The sequence below is a fragment of the Harpia harpyja genome, chromosome Z (assembly GCF_026419915.1).
Source record: "Harpia harpyja isolate bHarHar1 chromosome Z, bHarHar1 primary haplotype, whole genome shotgun sequence".
NCBI classification, from domain to species: domain Eukaryota; kingdom Metazoa; phylum Chordata; class Aves; order Accipitriformes; family Accipitridae; genus Harpia; species Harpia harpyja.
The window spans coordinates 72,272,910-72,288,002 of NC_068969.1; the positions used below are offsets into that span (position 1 = coordinate 72,272,910).

At 37.3% G+C, this 15,093-nt stretch overlaps 1 protein-coding gene and 1 long non-coding RNA gene across 2 annotated transcripts in view; both read right to left on the reverse strand.

Annotated features, from left to right (window-relative positions):
- The window catches only part of NTRK2 (neurotrophic receptor tyrosine kinase 2), a 210,527-nt gene that overhangs the window by 110,426 nt on the left and 85,008 nt on the right, over positions 1 to 15,093 (reverse strand). The window lies entirely within an intron of this gene.
- LOC128136907 (uncharacterized) lies at positions 6,165 to 13,368 on the reverse strand. Its single transcript, XR_008233521.1, has 3 exons — positions 7,708 to 13,368; positions 7,075 to 7,143; positions 6,165 to 6,197 (listed from the first exon to the last, which is right to left on the reverse strand). It is a non-coding gene; the product is annotated as an uncharacterized LOC128136907 (long non-coding RNA).

Consider the following 15,093-nt stretch of genomic DNA (forward strand, 5'->3'; position numbering starts at 1 on the left):
TAGGGTAACCATTCAAGATGCTATAAAAATACAATTAAGGATTTTAATCTCACTGTTTATCAGAAAACAAAAGCAACAATGAGCACATTTATAACAACAGATAACAGCTGAAGAACTCCAAGATTCACATATTTTCCAATACACTGCAAAATTATTAATGAAATACTAGATGTGATCAATTTACAGAGTGAAATACACAATGATAATGAATTATAAAACTTTATTGGCCTGCTAATAGTAAGTTCATCAAGTACATTTTTTGTAAGTATAGATTGTCCCAACTGTTATGGTAGTACTTAGGAATAAAAACAATGATTGTCTATTATTTACAAGAAATATAAAACAGTTTCAACATGAAGAATTAGAGGGGAAAGAGACAGAAAAGACTCACAGCTTGCTGATGGATTACAGCAAACTATTTTTTAATGATGTGATGTTATGTTATGGTAGAAGGCATTTTTATTCTATCATTTAGAATATTACTTTTTTCAACATGTGAAAATAGATTTTATTAAAGAATACTTAAGTTCTATACTTTGATAGCAACAGAATTACTGTCTTCCTATTTTTAAGTTGACCCTGAAATCTAAGGCAGACTAAGGAACACAGAGCTCTGAATAGCAGTGGAAGACATTTCAAATGTATTTGCCAAAGACTCTGGGCTCAAGTTTGTGCAGTGGTATGGCTGCCCAGTTCTGCTCTTACACTAGTAAAGCCAGTAATATCAATGAAATAGCTGTCTCAAAAAAAAAATCTCTGGAAAAAATCAGGATTTCTCTTCCTGTTTTGTCGACATGCCTGAGGAGTGAGCCCTACACTGCTTACATCAAGGAAAAATCAAAGCCATCACAAGAAGGCCATGACTTCACTCTCTACTTGCTTAAATATCAGATAGTTCCCTGAAATCTTATATGGTTGTTCCTGTCATTCCAGCTGAGGAACAAAGTTACAGTGAAAATGTGTGTGCAATGAGGGGAGTTTCCTCCAATATTAAGCCATAATCTGCTTAGTAACAGTGCTGTGAGTTGGTGCCTCTAGGGACTATGGGGAAATTGCCCTCTTCAAAATGAAAGCAGTTTGGCTCTACACTGTCTGCAACTCTGCTCCAGGCTAGGACACGTGCTTATCCACCACACTCCTTGCAGCTGCAAAAATATAGCTAATCATGGAAGGATGCTATTAAAATTAGAAGGCTATGGCATGTCCATATCAAAACAATACACACTCTAATGTGGGCTTTTTATCTTTTTTTGATGAAAATGTTAACCAGTTAACCTTGAGGTTTTAATTACAAGACAGTAACATATTCTACAAGTCCTATCATACAGTCTACATGCTTGTGGAACTTAACAGCTCTATTTCCAATTAATACATCATTTTCTGTTTTCACAGCAGATTTAATTTGTATGTACAAAAGAAAAACAGAACAAATGGAAGCCAGCTTCAAAAGTTTGGGCATGCACATTCCCATGGAAGTGGGACAATGAAATGGGCTATGAAACATGTGAAATACACAGTACCAATGTTCTCTGTGCTCCCTGTAATACTGTATTTATAGTTCTCAATACTTCCAACCATCCACCAACTCTTGCTGTGGAGATCCGATGACAAAATCTGGCAAAACCTGGGGCTACATTATAATCTGGAATACTCTACACCATAACGTAATGACAGCAAAGCCTTTCAAAAGGACATTTAAAGACCCTCCACATTTGTACCCTATGGAGAAGAGAGCTTACCGCAGCTCATGAAGAAGGATGTTGAGCTCTCTCAAGAACAGAAGAGAACGAAAGACAGAACCACTGAAAACTGGAAGGAAGAGAAGAAGCCAGACAGAATGATGAGGAAGAAGAAGAAGGAGGAGGAGGAGGAGGAAAAGAAAATACTAAAAAACTTCAGGTAAGCTTCTGGGCTTTTCTTTTGCAATGAATACAAACAAAATACTTAGCTGCCCAATCCATTAATAACTTTCAAATTATTTCAAATGTTAAATATGCAACTGGAAAAGGACAGCTGAATTAAAAAGATGTCAGAAAGGATGCATTTTTTTTTATCTGTCAGATAACGGCTTCCAACTTTACAAACCATTCGCAAGTTCAAACAACTGCAAAATGCTGGTCCACATGCTGATGATTAATTGTCAACTTATCATGGATGGCCTGGTGAAGGGACTGAGAAACTGGACCTTTCTATGAATGCTGTTGTGTAAAGAGCTGGTAGGAAGTGTACCAGTCATTCCTACATGGCAAACTTCCGTCAGTTTTTTAATCTTTGAAAAACTGTACTTAGGGATTGGCTGCACCCTAGGAAAGAAACAGATTTCTAGTGCTTCTGCCAGCAGGCAAAAAAGAAAGAGCAATTTCTGCAAGAACTATTTGAAGTAGAATTGTTTCCAACTAGCTGTCCACAGGTTTTCTTGGCGCTGTTTGCTGCCCCTAAGGATCTTGCTCCCACTGAAATGAATAGTTTTCTTCAGTGCTCCATGGGAGAGATCCAGCTGGTAGTCAAAGGCAGTGGAAAGGCCAGGGACTGCCTTGCACAGGTTAGGATACCCAGTCACACGCATATTGCCATGCAAATGTGTCACAACGGCCTCCATCTGCCCTGGTGGTGAGCTCCCACAACTCCCATCAAAAAAAGACATGGTCCCCAAACACCTTTCTGCAGGAACAGCCTTCACAAGGGCCCCCACCTTTTCTGGCACGGCAGGCAGCTGCAGCAAGCACAACACAGACCCCAGGCTCTGCCTAGGAACAATGCACTTGTTTGCAACATAGACCTGTCCGCTGGTCAAACTTCACCAAATTCAACATGATCAGGTTTACTTAACAGACCAGATGATACACCTTGCCTCGCACCAAAACACCCCCAGCAGTGCTTCCTCTCCAGTCCCCCAACTAATCTGCCCATCAAACTGCTCAACAGCTTATCTCAGTACTTAGCTATGAGTATGTTAAATGTCAATTTAAAGTAAATTCTAGTATAAATAAACACCTTCTAGCAGACATTAGAAATATGCTTTTATTTTAGTTTCATGTCTGGCACAGTGAAAAAAAAAGCAACTCTGCCTTTAGATGTTTCATAGCCTTTTTTATTGCTCAGTGAAACAATATAAAAGCTTTTTAATGTCAAATCCTGGATGTTCAGCAACTTTTACCATGTTAATGGTTCCTGTATGATTCTTAGTTTGAGTCTCACTTTATTTTAAGGAGGTCAAGAATTTGTAATTAACTGAGCTCTTTGTAAACCAACACCATTTGGGCAGATCAGAATCTCTACAGTTACAAGCAATGTCACTTACAATCAACCTGAAAGACAGGAACTAGTGGGTACTATAATTTTGACGTTAAAAGTTTAGCTCCCTTAGCTTTAAGAGGCTCTGTCCACATACTGAAAAGAAACATTTTAGGAACATGTAGTCTTTTTCATCAAGCATTAAACACCTGCGTTAAGACACTATTAGTAACAAATCATGTGCTGTAATCCATAAGGTTCTGTGAATATCTGCATCAAGTAATAGTGCACTGAGTGGCTAATATAAAAGATATAGTACAAAATATGTAAGAAGGATATTCTACTATATATATATAAATATATGTATTTCACTGGTGCATAAATCAGTTGTGGTTTATTAAAGTTACCTCCATGATTACATAAAATCCAAAATACCGTGTCAGTACGTGCTGAAATATTTGAAGGTCAAACCTAATCCTATACCATAAAGATGAACTGCAAAGTGCTACAAAATAAATTACTAAAAAATTATGTAAAATCCCCAATCAATAACTGTGCACATTTATGCATATAAATATGAATCAGAAGGAACTAACTTTTAAAACTAAATGTTTCAAAAATCAACTGCCAAATTCCAGCTCTGCAAGTCTGCCTTTTGCCTGCCAAAAGAAAAGGGTTCAGATTCTCACCTCATTTATTCGGCAGTAAATTGTGAATACATAACTGAAATATGTTGACTTTGTCCCAGCAAAACTTAAGACTGAAATCAGGGCTACTGGGTCAAGCTCTGCTCACAATCCAAGTTACATTTGATGTAACTCCACTGACTTTAGTTCAAATATTGCTGAGCTAAATGATTCTGCATTGATTTAGAATCAGCTCAATGGCATCGGATATTTTTTCAACAGGAGGAGAGATTCAAGGGTAAGCTTCTGAGAAGACAATAATTAAAAGGAAGTTAAAAGAGAATCAGTAAGCAGAAGAGAAAGTATCTTTCTAAAATAAGACCATGTCCACACAGACTTAAGGAGGAAAAAAGGCAGAGATTCCTAATATTGTTTCTGAGGAACAGCAGAACACTTGTTGACATCTGACTTCAAACAGGAACTCTGATGGATATTCCTAATTGCTGCCATCCCTTCCCAAATCACCACAGTATGTGTAGGGCAACAAAGACACCACTATTCCTTGGTCATCAGTAGACTTCCAGCTCTGTCCTCTTCTTTAATGTGGGGAGAAGAACACATCTTTGGGACAGATTTTGGAGAAAGGAAGAAAGCACTTCAGCAACTGCAACTCCCCTTCCCTAGCCAATGGCAAGAGAAAGGAAATATCTCACTACATAGGCGTGGAAGAATGCAAATGTGGACATATTTCTTGACTAATAAGGGTATTGCCAAAACTTGAGCACGGCAGGAATAAAGAACTTGGATGCAAAAGACTGAAGAGAACACAAGAACAAAGTTGAAAGAGTAGGAGCCTTAAAAGGCAAAAAGCAAGTAAGTATATGGAGATAGAACAAAAGAGTCAAGATAGTATTGTAGAAAGAGAGGGATGGCATATGCTGTAAAAGATCGGAGTAAAAGAAAAGACAACAGTGTTTCAATGGAAGAGTGAAAATGGCTGAAATTAAAAGCAAAAACAATGAAACGAAAATACAGGAGAGACAAAACAATACCATTTCTTCTTTTTTACTGAACGTAATTGTAAGGAATTCAAATCAAACCATAGCTCAGAAATTTAATCAAAATGCATAGAAATGTAAGCATCTATCTCAGTCTTTTGCTGCTACTCTTTGTAGCTAACTCTTGGTTAAAAAAACAGAAACTTCATCTTTCTTACAATGATTCCCTAAACTGAAAAGATCAAAGTATAAACTCAGGATTTGATAGGTAAATAGCATGAAAATGAATGTCTAGCACTGTATCTAAATGCAGTCCCTGCTCTTGCAAAATGTTTGTGCCTTCACTTAGCTTTGTTACAGTAAACTCTCCTCAGAAGAGAGTAGGCTCTCCTCTGAAGTATACTGAAGCATACTCTGAAGTATACTTCACAGTTAAATATGAACAGTTAAATAGGCCTGTAAGTATACAGTCTGAAGGACCAACCATATAGTGTTATTAGTCTTGCTCTCGGCTCAGAATCAGTATTCCAGCCTACTAAAGATCTGTACACTTACCCAAACTTATGGACTATATTGAATAAGCACAACCTAACTGAATGTGTAAGGAATGGCACTGGTTCAATACCCAAACGCAGTAACAAACATTATTGCCACCTTTCTGTATACAGCTCATACTCTCCATCTTACTGGTAAAGTCAGTGGAACCACGTACATAAATAAGATTTGCAGGGCCAGCTCTGCAATTTCCTGCTTTAGGATTTAAGGCCACATCCTGAAAATATACAAGAACTTAACTTTAAGAATGTGAGCATTCCCACCGAAATCAATGAGTTTACACACACACTCAAGTTAAGCATTTGTAGAAGTTTTGCAGAGCCACTTGTGCAATAAAGTAAAAGCAACTTTGCAGTTCACCTTTGATAAATATTATTTATAAAAACAACATCTTTCCAGTTAAGTTCAAACAGAAAAAAATCAACAGAGGAAACAATATAATGTAATTTCACCTCAATGTCATTTTGGAAGACACAGTGAGGACAAGGCAATAGGAAAGAGTGATAGCTTATTTCTGGACTTTCTTGAGTTTTATAGCTGCCTCAGGACTTGGCTTCGCCCTGCTCTTGCAAAAACAGCTACTGATTTCAATGTACTTCTACAGTTCTCCAAACGCAACCAATGACTAAAAGAGAAGTCCAAGGGAGGTGGCACTTCACTGGGCAAGAACACTGTCCACTCCCTAGTGTGCAGCATACAGCTTCCACAAGCTCAACAGCCCCTCTCTCATCTTTTCCTTATTTCATTTACCCATCCAGTGGGATCTTATGAAATAAAACAAAACCTAAAAGAAACAAAATAAAATGTGAGACATCATGCTTTAAAAAAAAAGTCAAAGAAAAATTAATACAAAAGCCCAAACACAAATGAATACTTGACAAGCAAACACATAAACATAAAATGCATTTAAAGCATACATAAAACATTAAATAAAAACCATACATGAAATTATGAAAATGACAACATTAGCTCTATCTTCTGGCCAACGATTTTATTAATTAACTAAAAATGTATAAGGTGTGTTACTCATTTGTCCTTAACATATCAAAATATTCATATTGATCTGTAATGCAATAAATCTAGAATTCTCCAACCAGGGACTATACTATGCATGGGTCAGAAAAAAACCCAGTCAGGTGTCCTGCCTTGCGCAAAGGCCTATGGTGAACAAGCCTGGGTGCGCAATCAAGTTTTCTGTCTTTGGTCTGGTGCACCAACTAAGTGAAGGGAACTCTGCTGTACCACAGAGTTACTGTAAGTACAACACCAAGTTCCTCTGTAACCTTTGTTTCATGCCTTAGATCTGGGCACATCATCCTTTCTGCCTGCTCCAAACAGGCTCCTGCCCTTGATGTCATTAAATGACTTTGTAATGGCAGAAAAAAGTGGAGCTGGGAGAAATATTAGTTCATTATCTTAAAATTTATTGTTTCTAAATATCAACAGGAACTTAAAAATCAACAACTAAATATGATGGCACATTAAAACACAAACAAAAACGCCTGAGTCATGTTCTGTTCTGAGATTGAAGAGAAACCTATCCCCCAAATGTTACCTGACCGTCTAAGGCTAAGAACTTTAAAGGCTATGTTTGGCCCTGTGTGAAATCCAACTATCTGACTCTATAGCATAAATTACTTCCTAGAACAGCGTTGTCTTACCCAGTCTGTTGTTATCTGATGCAGTTGAGTTATTATGTACATCACTGTTGACAGTCACCATTACTTGTTCTAATGACATTTGAAAAAAAACATGTGAGAGTTGTACTATTATCCTGCAAATGTAAACTTCATCAGTAGCTTTTGTTTGTTGGTTTGGGGTTTTTTTTACCTTGCTTTAGTAAGTTCTCAATGTTTATAAAGAGTGAAAGCTTATCCATATTCCACAGCACTTTAAACAACAATTCAGAGCCAAATCTTGATTTGCTTTAAATGAATAGGACTTACACTATCAGTTTCAAGAGAAGTTGAATTTGACTGTTAGTAGTTAAGTAATAATGACTAATTCATTTACATTGCATTTTCTTGCTTGTTCTGACCTTGAGGCACTCTTAGTACTTCTACTGTGGAAGTAGGTAATGGCACATTCAGAAGCTGAACATACTAGCTTTGAGCCACCGCACATTTCCAAATGGGTGTGGCAAAATTCCTTTTCTCTGAAAAAATTGATAAGGTTTGGTGTAAGGTGCCAAGAAAAAACAAAGGCACCTGGCTAATTCACAGATAAAAATACAGTATCAGTTGAAGTGAGCATCATTTCAGAACAGCTAGGCTTCTGTGCAGGGACTGTTTTACCTGGAGAGGAAGGCTCTAGGCTAGACTGACATTGAGTAGATGAGTTTCTTATGGTCATATTCACATGTAGTGATGAGTATCTTAAGAACCTTTAAGGAACACTACATTATTGTTTGAATCTGCTCTCTTACTGAAGCTTACATCATTCAGGTCCTTGCTACTTCTACTGCCTCCTCTCCCACACATAAAATATCTTAAAGTGAATTAATATAGTTTTGCCATACCATGAAATTCTCAATGGGAGAATTCAAAACCAAAACCATATAATTGAAAATTCAGTTCATCACACAGTGTATTAACATCACAGACCTAAAAGCCTACTCTAATGTCAAGAAAAATGCACAGCTGTAAAATACATTGACCTTCATGACTGTATATGTATGTTACAGACTCTGTCTAACAGAGTTTGAGGAAGACTGAAGATCCATTTCTGCACATGGTACAAAGGTGGCAGGCTTTTCCAGGCCTTTCTGCAGTATTTTTACTGAGTCACTGTAGTTAATCATTATCTCCTAAGTAATTTTCTGAAGGATGTTAGGAAGCTACAGGTTAGACAGAAAAAGAGAAGTATCATCAGGGTTTTGGTAGTCTAGAATTGAAAGCTACTGCATGGTTGCTACCTTCCCTTCACATTTCCTAGGCCATTCAGACCTCCGCTGTGGAATTTTGTTTTCTTAAATCTGTGAGATTGCATACATTCTTAGACACTAAGTCAAAGGACAGATACAAGTATTTACATAAAAACACACAACTATACCACACTTTTAACACTAAAGCACATCATTGTAAGTGAAAGCTTTCTGGCCTTTTAGTTTGTTCCTTACCTGGTCTGCTGCAATCACAGTGAAATCACATTGCTGTGTTTAAAGTCACCTCTGAATTTTCATTTGAGAAGTTCTTAACTGATGAACTACTATTTAGTGTACAGTAATATGCAAAACACAGGTGGACAATAGATCTGCTTATATTTTTAGTTGCATCTGCATGTATATTAGTAACTCTAGTAGTCAACAGGCATGTCTAAAACAACTAGCATGGAATAAGCCTGAGACATAGGACCTGAGCAGTCTACAGAAGTAACAAGTCCACAAGGGAGTCTGCAAGTCCTATTGAAGGCACAAGAATTAATCACAATAAATACATCTTTCAAAGAAAGAAATGGTTAATAAAAGGGAGTAAAAAAAAAAAAAAAGAAAGAAAACAAAAAGGTAGAAAGAAAGACTCTAGTGACTTTATTCACTGAAACATGAAAAGCAACCAGGTAAAGTACGTAGAAAAGAAAAGGACACAGAAATACAGAATAATTGTGGGGTGGTGGAGGGTGGGGGGAAAAGGAAGGCTCTGACAGGACACAGGTGAAATGGAGCAAGGAAAAAGGACTGAAATATAAGGACACAGAAACTGAACAGAAGTGCTTTAAAAAAATGGTTCTGGGGAAGGTAGAAAAAGCTGCAAATTCATTAAGCAGCAGGCAATGTGGACTCAATTTGTACACTAGATCTCTCACTATTTGGAGTTATTGAGCTAACAGAGGCAAAATATTATGGGCAGTGGGTATTCAGAAGATGATTTCTCATGTCCTAGCTGCCAACCTCTCATCTGGCTTCTCGGAGTTCAAAAGTAGTCAGTTAGGCAGGTTGAGGAAAAGCCTGATTTTGGCTTGAGTTGCTGCTGGGGCACTGGATTCTGAGTTTAAGATTAGTTTTAAAAAACCACTGCTGTTATGTAAGCTGCCACTCAGACTTGCGGAGGAAAGTACATTAAAGAATAAAAATAAAAAACTCAAAATAAAAGTGGAAGAGAGAAAAAAAGCTATCCATCTTGCCTGTACAAGGAATGACAGAACTTCATTCATCCTTTAAGGGAACATTATGTATCTGTCTCTCCTAGATGCAAATGTGTCCAAGACAATAAAGAAAATAATGAGTAGTTTAAAATGTAACCTGCTGATACTTTATTTCCAATATCAGTTCTTCATTCAGAGAGTTTTGAAGTGAGCACTGTGTTCATTATTAGTCTTAAAACAAACATTTTAATGATTTTGCAATACACTATTTTGGGAACATCAAATTTAAGTCTAACTGCTCTCCCCCAAAGAGAATGTGCTACAGAAAGTGTAGTTTGAATTATGTTATTAATATGGATCCAGTTGAGCCAACAGTGAGGATTTTTTTTAATCCTACAATTGGCTTTCTGGAAGTACCACAGCTGATTATCTCATGAGCCTTGCAGATCTGTATCTCAGATACCGGATGATCCGGAACTTCCTAAGAGTTTACTGTCATTGGGAGCTGGATAAAATGCCTTTAAGACCAACTGTTTTTAGCTTTTCTATTCATTAGAGAAAAAAGCATAAAAATAAAAGTATAATAGCAAACCCCCATATGTTTATATATACTGAAATCATTCTGAAAGAAGAGGCTTTCATAAACACAATCCTTTTAATATGTAAAGAAGGCAGGTTTTTTCCTCCTTTAACCAGCACACAACACAGAACTGAGCAGTTAATGGCATCATAACATCTCATTCATTGCCATATTTGGAACATTACTGTTACGGTGATAGTCACATATCCATGGGCTCGATTTCTACCTGTCCCAAACAATCTCAATCACACCCCTTCTCACTGGCTATGTTCCCTACAAGCTTTCACCTAAGCCATTCAGGGAGGAAAATGTTATGACATGGTCATATTCTGAACTTTTTTTCACAAAGCGAGATGATAAATTCTAGTTGTCTGAAATCCTTTTTATTCCAACAGGATTTGAAATAATATATTCCAATGAGTTGTACATAAATTGGAGGTCTGCAGTCAAACTTTCTTGGTCATTACAAACCTGACCTAAATTCTTCCAGAGTAAATAAAAGTTTCCTGTAATGATGACTTAACTGAATTCAAAACTAAGTTTCATATACTCACATCCCACCCTCCAAATATGTCTCTACATATGAGTTGCATAAATTTGGGGATCATGTATGTAAACCCAAGCACTCAAGGGAAAGCACAAGCAAAAGAAGTGTTGAGCAATTGAAAGTTTCTATGATAAGTCTCATTACACTTTCTCTCTTCACCAAGTACATATCATTTATCCTAAGCAGACTGTTACCTGGGGCCTTGATCCAAACAGAGTATTTTGAAACAAAAATCAATTTACATTTTTACTTTTTCCAGCTTGGAGGAAATCAAGCACAACACAACATGTATCTCTGATCTTTTTAAATGAACAGTGATTTATATGGAGAAAGTTCAAACTGCTGAGTGGAAGGGAGGAAAGCAAAGAGAAGATGTAGCTGCATTACCTAAGAAGGTATTCTTATCCAATTTTTCAGTTTCTGATTTCAAGTAGAAAATTAAATGAAACATTTCATTCCTAGTTTTATTTGCTTCTTGGATCCAAGCCACTACTTCAAAGAGCAGTGTTGGTTAATGCTGTAGCAAAATGAGGACAAAATGTCACCTCATTTTTATTGGAAAGCAAGGAGAGGCTTCTGGATAGGTTTCTGGAGAAGACTTATTGCACAAAGAAAAATAATGTCTTGCCTCCCTAAAGCAATGCCTACACAGCAGCAGAAGATAAAGTTGTCTGAAGCAATCCATATTTTTTCTTAGGATTTTGCAGATTTTGTATGCACCAGGCTTAATACTGCCTTGTGTTTCAGAGCACAGTAACATAAATATTTAATACAACTTTTTCTTTATTTCTAAACATCACTTTTACCCCATGAGGCACTAAAACAGTATTTTTCATTCATGTCATTAAGAGCCCTAATGACATATGTAAATATTACTTTTCTTACCTAAAGATAAAAGCATGGATAGAAGACAAACAAATGAAAACCAAAGACCTGAAAACACACAGACTTGGACACTATCAACTTATTAGAGGCCAGGGATTCCCAGAAAATTCTGGATCTCAGTTCCACATTAGTCTCTCTTTCCAGATTAGATTTTCCAATAACTGAATTTACTTAGTAATTGGAAAAACTAGAACCAGAAGAGATTAAACAGTCTATCCCATGAAGTTATACATCAAGATAAAGAGTCTTCACCCTCTTAGGCACTTGAGTTGCTTACAACAACAGGAAGGCAGTACATAATACAATATCATATTAACCTCAGGACTATTTATAGTAACCCAAAACATAGAGGTTTTGCTCTCCTTTGCACTTCTCCAAAATACCGCAATACCTTAGAAAGACTTCTTTTCCACTATCACTAGCTTTTCCTCTAATGTTTGAATTTATGCTCCACAGATAAGGATACATAGTTTGTCATTTTATGGATGCTGCCACCTGTATGAGATTTCCAAACGGGCTTAATAAAATCGGAACCATTAACATTAGTGTTGCAGGCAGCATTCAATCTACTTAATGGTTTGTTTCATTGATCTACAAGTTCATAAAATGAGAAAGGGGGTCAAACAGAATTATATGTACTTCAGTATAGAACCCTATAAAGCTGTTCTCAGTGTGAAATGAGTTAGAACCAAGACATAGTAAAACTTTGTCTACTCAGCATTTTAGAGGCCAAAAATATTTTGGGCTAACAGTCCTCTACATTGCTAAAAAGGATCATTTCATATCTTAATCTGTTTTTCCTTAGTTTGGAGTTTTTATTTTATTTCCTGGTATGATACATTGGAAGATGCGCTCATTTTCCAAGCAGGCAGCAGAAAATGAAACATTTGTGCTCAGCACTCTTAAGAAGAAAATATTGCAGCTTTCTCAAGGAGAGTCATTGCCCTCAAGTCTTCCAGCACAATATCCAACAGACGTTTCCTTTTACAGTACTGCTGCTGATGCTGTAGTTGTTTCACTTGCTATTGATTAGTCAGAGTCAAGGACATTAAAAGCTGAAGCTCAAACCACCAGTGCTCAGAGCTAGTCAGTGCATGTATTTTGCACGCTCCTAATTCAGGGACAGGTTAAAGTGAAAAAGAGTGTGAATACACATCTGTTCAAGACTCTGAAACAGAACCCTGCAGTAACAGCAGCTTCCCATGGAACCACAGAAAACACACATTAATAGAAACCCAGTTCATAGGAAAGGGCATAGCAATTACTATCTGCATACACTTTTTAAAATATGGACGTCTGCAGGTTATTTTACACCTCATTTGCATGAAACACTGTATGCCCCACAGATCAATCAATATATCAAGGAATGCTTTCTCAAAGCTTTCTGCAAGTACTTGAAAAGTCAAAGCTGTTAAGAAAAAAGGCTGTTTACCTTATGACATCCCTAGCATTTGTGTTCAATACACTCATTGGTATGCATGTAAAATACAGAAATGCTACTACACAGATACACTTTTGACAAGTGTCAGTTTACAGCCACAAGAAAAGAAGATCAGAACACATGAAGGACACAGCGTAATTATATTTTACCCCTTTGAAAAAGGGAATCACTGTCAACTTCAAAACCATTCTGTCTCTACCTGAATACTGAAGCCAACTCTACCATCATGTTAGCTTGCATAATTCCAAGGATCAATCGATATTCCACATTTTCAATATATGGCCTTTTGACAAGAACTGGCAAGCCAGTTTTTCTACACAAATTAGGGAAATAATGTTGCTCATTCCTGTACAATAAGAGTTATGGAACTGCATCATATATACTCATTTATAATGGAATTATTTTGCTTACTGTTGCCTTACAACAATATTAACTCCTTTGATCATTACAGGCCTCATAGTCATTATGAGCAATTCTCCAGCTTCCTTTCTATGACATTTTACCTTGAGTCTGTGAAGTCTGAATGCTTCTTACAAGATGCATCTCCTAATCACTAAGTACCTCTGGTAAAACAATTCTTTTTTTTTTTTGCTTATTTCATTAATCTCAAGTGTCTTCCTTTACAGTCACTACTATTCAAGCACTTCCATGTGGCAACTAGTGATCTTCCTTAAAAAAACTGATCTGTGTGTGGTTAATGACCAGGATAATGGACTGACAGCAAGCAACCAAGAGCCAAATCCCAGCTAGCTCAGTCACTGTTTTGCTCCGTGAACGCTACTACATCATTTCTGTGCATCTTTTCTTCCTCCATCCTGTGCGGACTTTAAGGTCTCAGGGCCAGAGATCACTGCCCCATTTTGACACAATCTTGGCTCAAGTATTTCACCCTACAAATTCTCTCCTGACAGAAAAATTAAGACATAGGTCCCACAGGGAAAAACCCAAAATACCCCAAATGCCCTGCTAGTTATCTCTTACCACAAATCCTTCTCTCATAGCACAGGGAAGAGACAATCTTACAGTTGCTTTCCACTGAACCTTATCTACATCAGTCTTCCTCCACAGCAACACACAGGCTTTGAGGGAAGAGAAAAATGAGGCATGGGGTGTTTCCTCATGAACCTTGTGGTCTGGATTTATACTCCTGAAAAGCCATTTCAAAGTCTGGCACATATTTTGTAGGCAGCTTGAAGTATATACATTCAGGTCCTGCACCTCTTCCAAGGCTCCAGGGACCTTCCTTTCTCTCCAGATACTGCAGTAAGTTGGAATCACACCAAAGACACTGCTTGGCTGTGAATGTCCCTGTGATTCCTCCCAAACACAGAAGATGGAGAATATTTTTAAGGAAAAATACTGCACAACACAGTACTAAATGAAGCAGTTTGAGTCTTCTGAATCACAGCTGCTCGGAGCCAAAGTGAAAATAATGTGCACTTACTCCAGTCTGGCCTTGGTTTGCTTCACTCTGTTCTCAGTTTTACATGGGCACAAAATGGATCTCCATTCAAAGGAGCACTCTTCACAGGATACATCAAGGAATGGAGAAGGAAAATGGTGTTGGGGAAAAGGGAAGCTCCCACTCTTTGTATTTATGAATGCTACCTCTTACAGCACCTTTTTGACAGAACAGATCACATACTATATTTAAAAGGCTAATTGCACCTAACTTACAGCCAAAAAGCTCCATCTGAAGACTCAGTGACTTTACGGAAGAAACTAAACAATTTTACTAAATGATACCACGTAATTTTAAACTTCATTAACATGAAATAAATTAGACGTGAGTCTATAATGGATACCATGTTTAGTTGCTTATTGCTGTAACTGCCAGGGGAGGCTATTAGCAAGTAAGTGAATAAGACTCTTTCTCTTATTTGAAACTATGTTCCTGCAGCTGGAGCTGCTGGGTTTCTCATCCGTGTCTGGTACACAGTATGCTATATATGCTGTAGATCCTATTCAAATCCTATTTGTCTGCTAGCACTGATGCACTGGGAACAGAACCTTCCAAGCTGTGTGAACAACAACAGAAATATTCTTTCCTTCTCTATACATGTGGAACAAACTCCTGTCCTGTTACCCAGCCAAAGAACATATTACCCAAACATATTTCTGTCATATAACTTTGTAGGGACGAAACC